This window comes from Coturnix japonica, chromosome 13 (genome assembly GCF_001577835.2).
Source record: "Coturnix japonica isolate 7356 chromosome 13, Coturnix japonica 2.1, whole genome shotgun sequence".
NCBI classification, from domain to species: Eukaryota; Metazoa; Chordata; class Aves; order Galliformes; family Phasianidae; genus Coturnix; species Coturnix japonica.
This window is the reverse complement of record NC_029528.1, coordinates 507,083-516,012: the sequence shown is the minus strand read 5'-3', so window position 1 is coordinate 516,012 and position 8,930 is coordinate 507,083. Positions and strand designations below refer to the sequence as shown.

The 8,930-nt window shown below is 45.4% G+C and overlaps 1 long non-coding RNA gene across 2 annotated transcripts; it reads right to left on the bottom strand.

Moving 5' to 3' along the window:
* Positions 1–1,514: 1,514 nt before the first annotated feature.
* On the bottom strand, positions 1,515–8,460 carry LOC107320031. 2 transcript variants are annotated; one of them, XR_001558115.2, is made up of 4 exons: positions 7,881–8,460; positions 3,108–4,659; positions 2,763–2,880; positions 1,515–2,377 (listed from the first exon to the last, which is right to left on the bottom strand). It is a non-coding gene; the product is annotated as an uncharacterized LOC107320031 (long non-coding RNA). The 2 variants fall into 2 exon arrangements; XR_004308940.1 differs by lacking the exon at positions 7,881–8,460 and adding an exon at positions 5,527–6,340.
* Between the last annotated feature and the right edge of the window lie 470 nt (positions 8,461–8,930).

Sequence of the window (8,930 nt, the reverse complement as noted above, 5' to 3'; positions counted from 1 at the left end):
CTAATAAAACTTTTTTTCTAAAGAGCACAAAACATCAGTACCACACCACAGAGTCCATTTGAATCTGGGCACTTTGTTTCTTCAGCTAATGCAAAATACAGCGTAATGGCACTAGATGGATTTGGAGTGTTCCGTGTTTAATTGCTCTCCTGTCTGCTTGCTGCTTCCCTGTGTCTGCTGCTCTTGGCTCCCAGCCAATCAAGTTCTTCTGGGCTGTAGGAAGGCAAGTATTTGTTCATGGGGAAAAACAAACAAAGCTCTCATATAGTTTGGCACAATGACTTTGGTGGGGATGCACCAGGTGCTGAATGCACACTGATGGGCACTGAGCACACCCCAGTGGGTGCTGGCTGCTCCCCACAGCCTGCCTTAGCACTGAGCTTCCATTCCCCAGGCCCAGCTCTCCCTGCTGCTGAGGGAATGGCACACACAGCTCACCAGGGCCCTCAGCTGCTCTGGTGGATAGCAAAGTGCTCTGAATCTCGCCACTCTTAAGGAAATGTCACTATCATTGGTGAGCCAAACACGGAACAGTATTCACAAAACAAGAAATAAACAGCAAAATATAATAACACGCTCGATAACTGCGAATGAGCAGTTTTAAATCAGCAGGTTTAGAGCAGCAGAGTTTAGCAGAGTTTAACAGCAGAGTGTACTCAGGGCTGCCAGCTCCGGGGGGAGCACAGACACAGCACTGCAGGGCACACAGTGAGTACTGAGCTGTGCAGGAGTGGCTGCAGCAGGGAGGGCTGAGGGTTCCCTGCAGGAGTGGGGCTGCACCCACGGGCCACCTCATCTCAGGGTTAGAAATCACTTTCCAGAAGCAGACAGGGCCAGGCAGCAGCCTCCAGCATAGCCATGTCTTAGCCCCACACAAGCACCACAGCTGGCAGCTGCAACACACTGTGGGTTCTGTTTCCAATAGCAAATCAAAGCTACCGATCAAACTCTGACACCAGCAGTGTTGCAATTAAATATCTACAGCAGAAACCTGTTCCTAGTGAAATTATTTTCCTCCGCCAACTGTTCCATTTCTCTGTGTAACAAAATGTGTCATCTTTCTGGATGCACAGGGCTGTGCATATGTCAAAGCACAGAAGGGTTGGAAAACTTGCAGGCTTTCTGCAGCACTCACAAAGCATCCCCCAGGCCTCAGCCAGTGGCCACAGTGCAGTCTGTGGGCATCTATGAGTGGCTGCAGTAAACAGAGTTGAACACGGAGCCCCAGCCATGGCAGGAGGCAGCAAGCAGCTGCAAGGACGGAGGCAGAACATTTTGCTTCCATATTTCTTACCGTTCTTGTTCCATTCATTGTTAGGCAGCCCATTCCTGCTCAGCTCAGCTACACTGAGCTCATAGGTCTCCTGACAATGAGAGTACTAATGAACACAGCGCTGTGGGAATACCTCATCACACCCAGAGTTAATGCTACCTAAGATTTTCAGAAAGGAATCATGTTAGTCTCATGCAGTACAGCAGAAAGAAACCTGGAAGACAGCAAACAACATGTGAGGTATTGGACAGACATAGAAGCGTTTCTGTAATGTTCTGTAAATGGAGAACTGAACTTCAGCTGCCATTCAGCACACAGTACAAATCCTCCAGTGACCAGAGCTGATATCTGAGAAGGTGACTTTCTAATGGGGGATCAAAGACTGATTTTCTCAACTTCTCTATTTTTCCTCAACTATTATGTGTTTCACAGGAGGCAGAAATGCAAAGGAGATGCTCTCTGTTGGGCACTCCTGCACCTCACTGATCCCCTGCAGCCTCCTTCCTCTGCTCAGACACAGCAAGAGAGAAACACTTCCTGAAAAACTCAGAAATACATAATTTAAAGCTTGTACTGAGGCATGCCTTTACAATTGGGTATAATTACACTGGTGGGAGCACAACAACCAAACACCACAATCAGGGCTGAAATAACAATCAAGTCTGACTTGAGCAACAACCCCACTGCACTGCTGAGGTCGACCTTTGCTTTGGTGCAGTGAAGTCCATCTCACAGCAGTGAGCAGCGCATGGGCTGTGCTTGTGCCTCCTGGGAAAGGCAGCAATGGGCTGGAGAGTCATGGGGCTCCTCATGGCAGCAAGGGCTGCTTGTGCAATGGTACTCTGCATTCTGCAGTCAGACTTGCAGTCTCTAAAGACAGTAGCACAAATTCACGAGGAGATGCCATTCCCAAGCTTACTGTTTCCTCTGTAATTTCACAGTCAGTATTTCCAGTCTAGTCTTCTCTTTTTCCCCTCCACCTCCACATGTCAAATTCTGACCTCCTCAGTAAAATGGTACCAATGAAGATCAGATAACGGCCATAGAGTTCTGATGGTGATGAAGATATGTTGTTCCCAGGAAACATCACTGAGACGTTTTCTCCTGCAAAGCAGAGAACATTGGTTTTAGAAGAACATTTATTAGGAGACAACAGGCAGCCATTTGCTCTTGTTCTGAGGGCATACACAGAGCTGAGCAAGCCTCCCCTCCGTGGAAGAACCCTTGAATAAAGGGCTATTCTGTTATATTATTAAAATTGTAAGAGTAGTTGAGCAGGAACAATGGGAATGAGATGGGGTCATTAGTTAGGCGTGGAATTTAGGGCATAGAATGGGTGTGGAATATTGTAACGAATTTCTAGAATTAATTGTAGTGCATATTCACAGCACAAGGAGTGGTCACTTCTTCCCTCTAGGTTTACCTGCTTTCCGTGTGCAGGCCAGGAAGGAGTTATCCCCCCCCCTGCACCCGGCAGAACGAAACATACCTGCTCTAAAACTACTGCGTGGTTATAGAGTTTGTTCCACAAGTCACCCTGAAGAAATCATTTTCCAGCAGGAAATCTTCAGATAGAAGCAATGTCTTATTTTGCTAAGACAGCCACACTGCAGTGTATTAAATGAGAGAACAAAAGACAGGACGCAAAAGTTATCTTAATACACTGTCCAGAAGCTCAGGGGTATTAAGCTTAACATTGCAGTAGATGGTTATTTTTCTTGAAAACACCCTAAAAGCTGCATGCTATACCTAACGGACAAAAAGCCATTATTTGTACAGCTGCACAAAGAACAAAGTGCAATAAGCATCACAAATTCTGGACAGTTTTCCTCACCTGTAGATGGATGCTGCATTCAGCACGGCTCAAACAGGGCAGTCAACAACACAGCTCCTAAGGAAGCCTCTCAGTTACATTAACATCCTGAACAAAAGTACAGATAAATGGCGACTTTACACACAACTTCAGTACTTTGCACATCAGAAAGAGGAACCCCGCAGCACACAGTAACACCCTAAAGACAAAAAGCATTTCTTGCTCCCATACTTGCTCCCTGCAGGTTACCTGCTGCCTGGATGGCACCAGACACTACTGACTTCTCAGAGAGGAACCAGTGTGGGAATCAAATGTTGTTTCTGCATTTAGAATAAGATAAGAATATTTTATTTCAAGGTCTCATTATATAAGTGAAGCAATTTGTAGTTATTAGGTAGAAGTCATAGGTACAAAGACTGCAGCTCCTGTCTGTCCAGCTGTCTGAAATAGAACTACTGTTTTTTTGTGCTGGACAAATAAGTCCTGAGTAATAAAGGATCCAAAGAGGAGAAGTTAAAATAATTAACAATATGCCTGTTAATATGCCTAAACTAGTAACAATGTATGTTTTAGTGTTTTGTTGTATACACTGTAAAACCTACAAGTCATGCCATACCTGAGGATGTGCCTGAAGAGATATGGGAAGGACTGGAATCACCTCCCCCCCCCAGGCTTTTTGTTTAACGACGGTCTCTGGGACAGAATGAAAGAAGCTTTGAAGGAAATCAACAAAACCAGAGGGATGGCAACTGACTAACACAAGATAACGCGGGAATTTACAAGTGTAACCTGGAATACCCAATCAAAGGGGAAACAGGAGGGGAAAATGTATGGGAGACAAGGTATAAAAACTGTAACATCATGTCCATAGGTGTGCTTCTGCCATCAGGGCGCCCGCCCTTGCAATCGCTTAATAAAAACTGCTTTTTATCAGAGATACCGTCCTGACCAAAAATTATTGAGGATATTTCCAACACCAGAGAGGACAAAGGACTCTTTGCAGCTCCCACGTTGTTCCCAGGCACAGTGAACCCATGGCACTCAGTTATGTCACACACTGTGTTCCAGTTCTGCTGCTGCTTTACTGGGACCAAGCCACTGCTCCTTGCACCTTGATGCGCTCCTCCTTAAAAGGGAAATGCCATCGCTCATATTCTTTGCAAGTGGTTGGGTCTGCAAATATTGAAGCTCTACTCGTCACTAAGTCTACGATGCAGGAAAGCAATACTGAACAAAGTCACAGACACCATCAGAGGAGCACAGAGTGAACATTTCCTCTCAAGGACAGATCTGTGAAGGGAAGAAGATCTATGAAACAATAAACTGTTACTAAAGCACCTTTTGGGGTGCTGGTTCGCTGCAGTGCAGAGCAGTTCAGCCCCAGGTGCTTCTCACCATCCCCATTTGAACGTACTGAACTGCTTCCCACAGAGCAGCCATCCCAGGATGGTAAGTCTTGCTGTTGTTGAGCACTCTTCTCATGCCAGGGCCACACGTGGTGTTCTGCAGCAAGGCTCTCCTCAATTGTGATTTGGATTCAAATGTGAGCTTCAGTAGTGCAAAACAAGCAGCTCTGCATTTGGTGGAAAAGCAGAAGGAAGAAAACACCGTCACTGTATAGAAGAAAACCTAAAGCATCCCTCCTCGCCCACACCTTTGCTCTGCATGCTGAATAGTACCCATTTGCCAGCCACAACACTCCAGTTTGCTCAGATCTTGCAGACACAAGCAAGCCTGGAGGTCAGCTGCAACTGAGAAGGGCTAAGGCTTAATCCGGGCTGTTCTCTATTCGCTGCAGCATAAGGAAAAGATGCCTCAACTGGAGCCATTTAGAGAGAATAAAAACCAAAACAAAACCAAGAAGAAAGACAATTAGCTTTAACAAATAGGCCGTGAAAGGAAGCTTTCCTATGTCCATAACAAATGAAGGAGGTATTTTCTGTCTACAGCAACCAGTCCATCTTTCATGGCTTCTCTTGGAAGACAATGAGCTGACTGCCTTGGCCTATCCATCTCAAGGAGAGGTGCTTCACTTAGCAGAATAAAGCACTAATTGACGTAAGTGAGGATGCTGAGGTTCGCCCCAGGGGACTTAAAAATGTTGTTTATTGAATCAATTATGTTCACAGTGTGACAACTGTTTCTTCATTTATTTCTCCTTAAAGCACTGCAGACTTGAAGGCAGAAAAGTGTTGAGGAAGAAAGGGGGAAGGAGAAGGGAATCCATTCAATGAGTAAAAATCAAAATGGGCGGATAGAAGTCATTATCCAGCATCTTTCCAGCAAGCAATGACTAAATCAAAGCCTAATCAATATATTCCTTTCAACTAAAGTTCAAACACTTAAATCTCAGCCCCAGGAGGTCAGGCTTAAAGGAGCTAAATTTGCACTACTTAAAGCACAATGATGCACTCGAAATGCAGAACAAACAGTTGCCTACCTATTACATCTCTAAACCTTCACTTTAAAAGCTGCTCTGTCAGACGAGCCTTGGGTCAGAGCTTCATCCCAGAGGGGTTGGGCCTTTGTGCCTGGGAGCAGCCCTGCCCTGGGCATCCCACAGAGCACAGCGCTGGGAGTTCCGCCCACTGCAGACCTGCTGAGTGGCTGGGACTGTAACCAGGGCACATAGAGCACACATGGTGTCTGTAAGGTACCCCACACCTTCACGAACCTTGTAAGTTTAAAGCAAGAGGTTCAATGACATGAAGAAGTACGTTGCTTGAGTTTGGTGAAGGCAGTGCACGTGTTCCCACTCCTGGCCCACAAGCAGGGATGCTGCAAGGCACAGCACAGCCTGCCCTGCTGCCCTACAGAGAGCTGACAGCTTCCACTTCTCTGCAGTCGGAACATAACATTTTTCAGTTAAACATCGCTAAATGGAGCCGAGCTCCAATAACAAACACCACATTACAGCCTTTCTTTACTTTCCACTCCATATACATCCAAGTCAAGGGAAAGAAATCAAGAAGTGAAAATGACTGAAATGCTGCAACGTTTCAGAGGCAATGGGTAAACAGCACATCTACATAACAGAACTGTATTGCTAGAATTGCTCCTTTATCATGCAACCTTAAAATTGCTCTAGCTTTACCATTTGGAGTGTTTAACTCCAGCAGAGATCATTGCGACTACTTCTATCCAGCCAGGCCGGCTGAGAGAAAAACAACACCTGTATGATTACACCTTTAAGAAGGATGCAAACCAGGCGCAGGAAGGTAAGAAGTAATCCAGGCACATGGAAGGGAGGAGAACCCTTACTGAGCCTTGTCATTCACGTGACATATCTTTTCTACCTTTAAATAAGATCTATTTGCATTGACATTTATTACTTGTGGGCAAAATGGATCTCTTAAATACACTGTGGCCAAGCCACTACAGAGTCCCCATCTAACAGCTTAAAAGAAATGAAACACATACACACAACTGTTGCTACAGGGAGAGAAACATTAGAGGTAGAGCAGAAGCCTGTGCGTGCATTCCAGGCACACAGCTCGTTTGTATTTTTGTTTTCCAGAGCTCTGCAAACACAGCCGAGGTTTTTAATGGATTTCTAACACAGCACTGAGCAATACCATGGTGGAGATTTTCCGTCTGCTCTCTGTGTGCTGCCTGCAGCCTGAAAGACAGGTGCTGTTGCTCACTGTCTTCGCTTACAATAGCAGAGGTGCCTACTTTTGCTTTCTTTGTGCTGTTGTTTTATTTTCAAGCAACAGCAAAAAGATCATACAACTTGCACAAATAAGCAGACAACTGAATGGTCATGCTGTGGTTTGAACTACATTTCCATCTACAGCTCTTGGATCACGGCTCTTGTCACAGTGAGAGAAGGCAAGACACTGCAAAGGACACATTAAAATAAAAGTAAATAAAATAAAACCTTTACAAGTACTCACCACTCGGTGCCCACAAATAATTAAAGTCACACCTGGACTGTGGACTTCCAAGTAGACCTCTAAATACCAATGATTTTCTCCATTGGAGAACTGAAAACACTCAATGGGAAGTGTGGGTTAGAGTTCTGCACACACAGGTTCCATGAACCCAACTGTGAAAGTGCTGTGTGAAGCAGCCATAAAGAGATGCCTTTCCTCATCAGAAACAAGATGGAAGTTGATGGGGAGGCAAAAAAACCCTCATCTAAACACCAACAGAGCAACTTCTCTTGCTCATTCTGACAGCAGCTGTGATTATTTTGTTCTAACCCGTTCATGCACACCCAGAGCCCCAGAGCTCCCCAGGCAGCGCCCATGCACCCCACAACTCCCACTGAGAGACACAACTGCTGAGGTGCAGAGAGGTTCCACAGAAGATAGTCTGGTGCCATTGGAAATACACTGAGCTGCCAAAAACATCCAACACTGCTGGAGAAAAATGGGCAATGTGACATAAATCCACGTTGGGTATTTGTGACTATTTCAGTGCAAAGGTGCTATAAAGCTGCAGATTATTACCACAGCATCAGCTCATGCAATGGAACGTTAGAAAGAAAAACTGTTCCAATGCCTAGGGGAAATCAGGAATAAGAATAAATTACAGGAACTGATACAGACATACACACCGCGATTTAAAAGGAAGTTAAAACATGGCTATTACCATAATAAAACTAAAGCCATTTTTGTTCTGCGTGTTCTCTGTAGACAAAAGAAAAGGTCAAATATTCTTTCAGCAGTCGGAAAATGGAAGGAACCCAAACTAAAAACACCTAATTTGTTTTAAGTCTGAACAATGGGGTGGTTTGAAAACACTTGCAGTGTAATTCTAGGAAGAAATTCAAGGAGTGGATAAACTTACCTTCTTTACATCTTCTTCTATTGATGACTGAGGAAAAGCTCCCAGCACACAGCAAACCTGAGCAGAACTGATGCTCTGCCTTTCTGTGAGATCACCCTGCAAAACAGGAACAGAACATCAAATTATTTCCTTCTCTACTCAGAAAATCTGAACTGTAAGCACTCCTTCAGCAAATCATTGCCTTGAAGTCTCCCCAGCCACAGGATGGATGTCAGCAGTGAATGCCCAAAGCACCAAACCTGGCAGTGCTGGTTGGCATTACTTATTTTTAAATTTTGCAGTTTCACCATTCCAGGAGAAAGAAAGGGTGGCTGAAGGAAGGTATTGATCTGTGATTGATTCCTGAGGCACACAGCTGGCAGCACTGCACCCTCACAGCACTCACAGGGAGAAGTCTATTAATGAGATCCAACTACTAAATTATTGACTAGTTAAGTACGGCAAATTTGGTCTAATTGTTTTCGTGACGGGGGTTTAATTAAAGTGCCTTTAGTATAAAAAGTCGAGCAATATCATTCAGGTAGCGTCAGGGAGGGTTTTGAAAGCCTAAAACTAAAGGAGCAGTAGCACCCAGCTTCCCAGCTGCAGGAGCACAGAGCAGCCATGCAGTGTCTGAGCAGCACTGCTGGTGTGTGCCACGCAGCACCCACACAACAGGGAGAACAATGAAACTACCCAAAGGTGTGACAGCAGAGAAATACCTTCCTCCATATGGGCTCTCCCCAGCTCACCACCTGCAGCACAAGGATTCACAGCCCATGCCACTCTCACTCTGCTCAACCTGCACACTTCCAGCTGTGCCATGCTTACAGACACACAGGGCATGGCATAAGCATAGTTGTGTCTTACAGCACTCACAGCAGTGTGTGGTCTGATGCACGTGCTGCTCTGCTGCCCTTCCTGGTGCCCTGCAGGAGGCTGAAGCTGTTGGCTCAGACACACTGCATGGTTTGGAACTTCCTGCTCTCCTCACGCTCACAGTGCCCTGAAGATCTCCATGGAGCTGCTGCTGCAATCTGCCCAGCAGCACTTCATGGGAGAGAAACCAAA